A 5069-nucleotide genomic window follows, 5' to 3' on the forward strand; every position below is an offset into this window, starting at 1 on the left:
GGGATTGTTACGACCACAGAAGGAGTTACACTGATGAGTAATTTATTGATTAATAATCTTTGTTTATATTTTTATATTTCTTAATGAGTAACGTTTTGTTATCTATTTATGTAGGAATCTTGGAGAATTAGTCATAAGAGGAAACCTATTGATAAATATACACCTCCAGCTCAAGTAAAGAAGAAAAGTGTGGTTAAGTATCCTCTCCCATGTGTAGCTACGTCACTATCCAGAGCGATCGCATACAACATAGCACATGATGTTCCACACAATATCGTTATAGAAATGATGGGCTGGATCTCGGACGAGAATACCGACAACAAGGTTCAAGAGAACTCTTTTAAACCACTCGCCAAGCAATTCTTCAAGGAATTTATTTCCCCGAGTTCTTGGGTTGAGTGCGATGTAAGTTTCCTAGTCTTGACTTCTTTGCATGTTGGATATCTTGTACTTTTACTGACATGGTAATGTTTTGTGTAGACAATAAATATTTTTATTTTATTTTATGAAAGAAAATTTTATACCCGGCCCGACATGTGCATGCACAAGTTCACCACCTTGCCAATTGGTGTAATGATAAATTTTGATATTTCGTTTCTTAACTTATTATTTTATTTCGTTACTTAACTTCTCATTGTATTTGATAGAGCCACCTTAATGCTCGTGGCGGGGTATTTAAACGAATAAAGAATAAGACACTTCTAGAGGCTGCTCTAGCATGGAAGGATGAAGACACGTATAAGGATTACATCACTGGTAAATTCGATGTCAGATGGGCAGATGTGGATTTTGTTTATACGACAATGAATATCAGTAAGCACTGGATGGTCCTTGCAATGGACATTAATAGAGGCCACATATTCATGTTCGATTCACTTTCGTCATACACGCCAATGACAAAGCTGGTGAATTGGCCAGAGTCATTGACTGTCACAGTACCATTCCTATTTCACTACTGTGACGTAGATCGTTCAAAGTCGGACCTATCCACAGCCCGTTGGAAAATCTCACGACCTGTGCACGTCGACATAGAGCATGGGATGTTGCATCCTTGCAATAAAATTACTAGAACACCTAGTGACTGGTATTGATCCGTCCATAATCACTCAGGCGAAGATGAGTGAATATAGAATGCAATTAGCGTGTCAACTATGGGCGAACACTCCATATTTTTTATTTGTATAGAACGTGTATTTTTTTATTTTTTTTTTTGTATTTTTATGTATGTAAAGCATATATTTTTTATGTATGTAAAACATGTGTAATTGAGCTACTGTTCTTTTCATTATATCATTGTATCAATGGTATACATGTATAATTGAACATATATTTTTTTATGTAAGTTCAAAGTTCAATATCATAATTTTATCAGAACATGTATAATTGAGCTACTGCTCTTTTCATTGTATCAATGGTATGTAGAATATTATATCAAAGTTCAAGGTTCAAAGTTCAAACATTGAGAGAGCGGGATTTTGAGAAAGTATGAAGTTATTGTTTTTTGTTACAAGTATGAAGATTGAGAGAATATGAAGAATGCTATTATAGAAATACTCCATCTTGTTATTGTTTTTTGTTTACAAGATGAAAGTATAAAGTGTGAAGTGTTACAAGTATGAAGTATGTTACAAGTATGAAAAAGTATGAAGTATGTTACAAGTATAAAAAAGTATGAAGTATGTTACAAGTATGAAAAAGTATGATGTATGAAAATGTGATCAATGGTATTTATAACAAATGAAATGTTATAAGTTGGTTATAAACTAAGCTAGATGAGGGGTGTTTGTGTCACGATCTTTGGCATTTTCAGCACGTCGCACGGTTGTGAGCGGTTCGATACAATTTTGGCAGTTATGCCCATAATTCCCACACTTACCACATTTCATTTGTTTGTGAAATTCTCCTCTGAATGGTATTATTCTCACTCTCCATCGCCCGGCTTGTGCCATAAACTTCAGAGGAAGGATGGTCTTTTCTACATATCCAAGAGGTCTCTTCCATTCAGATATGTGGTCAAGTGGATTTATAGGCTCTGCATACGCAGTCATTAGAGAGTCCACTGTATAAAATCGACTACAGAGGCTCTGGATGGGTATATTTAATTCCTTGGCAGCAACAATTGCATGTGAATATGGGATACCAAGTGAGTCAAATTTCTTACACGTGCATTCCTTCGTGTGAAGATTGACAATACCGTCCAATCGATTATCTCGCACGTAGACCCGATAAAAATCAATAGGCTCAACCCGATATTGTGTGCTCTTATCGCCTCATTTGCCAATCGGGTTTCACAGTAGTCAGAGTGCAATGTCAATCGAGATGCCCAAATTCCTCCGTTCGTAGAACCACGATTGGAGCATTCCTCTAACATGTTCAATCAAGCATACTATATGCAATAGTTGATGCTCTTTAGTTAACGAATTGAAACAATCTGCACTGTTGGATGTCATGTTATCATATCTTCGTTCTATCTGGTAAACCCGTGCCCACCTTTGAAGATCGACGTCTTCCAGATATTTCGTGACAACAACGTCTCAAAAACTATGGAGTTCATCCCATTTTGTCTGGAACTCTGCCATACGAAATGCCCTTGTTGCATCTCTAAATATCCCAACAATTATGCTATCCTTAAAGTTTGTAACAAAATTTTGTTCTATATGCCATGTGCACAATCCATGAATGCCGTGGGAAAAAGAGCACGAATAGCATTGCCGATAGATACCATCTGATCAAACACAAACACTAGATTATCGGGTTCTTCGATACTGCATTTCAAGTTTGACATAAATCACTTCCATGATCGATTGGTTTCATTGTCCACTATTGAATATGCTAGTGGGTATAATTGATTGTCCCCGTCCATATAAATCGCAACCAACATGGTGCCTTTGTATTTTCCTTTCAAGTGCGACCGATCAACAATTATCACAGGCCGACAACTTGCGAAACCTCTAATGCAAAGCCCTAATGCCATAAACATATACTTGTAATGCACCTCATCTTCAAGTTCGATCTCAAAGTCTGTACCTAGATTCTCTATTTTTAACGCTTCTCAATAAGCAGGTAGTATGGAGTATGAGTATTCTGGAGTACTTTAGTGAGATCATACGTGGCTTCCCTTGCACACCACGCTTTATCATAACTTATGTTTACGCCATAATCTCTCCTCATATCCTCAATGATATGACAAGGTTTATAAATACGTCCTATTCCCGTGAACTTATTTTAATCAGCTGACCAACAACCGTAGTAGTTGCTTGTCTATGGTCGTGATTCAGAATTTCAATGGAACACGTGTACGAACTGCAGTACTTTGTGATCTTGAATATATCAGACCCTTCCATTTTGACTGCACGAAAGCTCCACTTATATGTCTCCCCAATACATTTGACAGTGAACAGAGATTTGGTTGACTTTCTGATCTTAAATTCAAATTTTTTGTTGATGGACAGAATAGATAATCTTGTTTTCAAGTCCTTGTTGCTAAAAAATAGTTGACTAACTTCAACGTCCTCTATCCCAGATGAAGAGGTGCTAGGCATAATCAACTCTGTCCAATGACTTGAAGACACAGATGGTGGAACCACTGAAGCTGTTGTAGAACGACGCACATCTCCATGATCATGATCCATTTCATTCAATCATGTTGGTTTCTTATTCATATCCACTGAAGAACCACAACTTTGCTCTTGGTGACCACAATCCATATAATCAAATATAGATGGTCTTTCATTACCAACTATTGAAGTACCGCCCAATTCTGAATTCAATCTTGCTGGATTAGTGCGGTCATTGTCTAATGATAAAGTTGATGGTACAGCGTTGGTAGACAATGGAATATCATCCTCTTCCTGACGAAACTAATAGGATTCCTTGTATTGTCTGTCCACAGTCGTATCATCATAACTCACATTTCCAAACCCCATTCCAATATTTTCGTCATGATTCGATTTCAACTATAACTAACTAAAGTTTACTAAGCTCTTCTCGCAAAATAAGTAAGCGAACATCATCATCATTCCTTATGTATTGTGGATGGGCTTCAAATTCAAGCTTATATTTAACTTTCATTATAAGAAACTCTGAAAAACTGACATAATGTGAGCTTTAACTTCTTCATAGTTCAATGTCAACATTTCCAAACCCCATTCGAAATTGAACATAAACAATTACAGACACAAAACGAAAATAACAGGTCATGCACAATACGAAATTACAACATGCTTATAAGATGAGATCAAGGGATAAATTATACATACCTTTGAAGACTCATTCTTTAAACTCTCTCGATCACGAATGCTCAATCCTATTGAGGTTGATGTGACCTAATCTTAAATGCCAAATATGGGCGTTTTCCTTAGGAGAAACCTTTGGTTTTTTAGCTATTGTCGTTGTACTAGACATTTCAATATTAAACAAGGCTTTTATGACTAATGGCCTTAGTACATACAAGTTATTCTCCATTGAACCAAAACCAATCTCTATCCCATTTTTGAAAATAAATATTTTACTCTCAGAAAAGGAGACGGTATAACCTTGTTCAATGAGACAAGAAACCGAGATTAAGTTCCTCTTGATATGAGGAACTATGAAAACATTATCTAGTAACAGATAATGTTTCTTGTCCAAAAATAATTTTAGCCTACCTTCAGCAACAGCTAAAACAACGTTACCGGTACTGACTGAAGAGTCATCTCTGTCTGTGGCAACATTTGCCAGGAACTAAATCCTTGGTAAGAGGAATTGACTTGGTTAGTAGAACCCGAATTAAAGATTTAGGCAGAACCGTCATTCTCTATCAAACACGTCTCAAAGACCAATTAATCATTTTTACTATCTTTAGACATCCTCCTCTTTTGGAGAGTATTGAGATCAATATCGGAACCTAGATAATCTCCAAGTTCCATTTCAGAGAACACTTCGATGGACTTTAACAGAGTCAGCAACACTTGCTTTCTCTTCTTGGAGATTAACTTGGGAACTGACACTGTTGGTGTCTTTTTCATCCATCCCTCTATACTTGAAAGGTAAGAACTGACGTTCAAACAATTCTTGCAACGAGTTCATGA

This window comes from Benincasa hispida, chromosome 12 (assembly GCF_009727055.1).
Source record: "Benincasa hispida cultivar B227 chromosome 12, ASM972705v1, whole genome shotgun sequence".
In the NCBI taxonomy this organism is placed as follows: domain Eukaryota; kingdom Viridiplantae; phylum Streptophyta; class Magnoliopsida; order Cucurbitales; family Cucurbitaceae; genus Benincasa; species Benincasa hispida.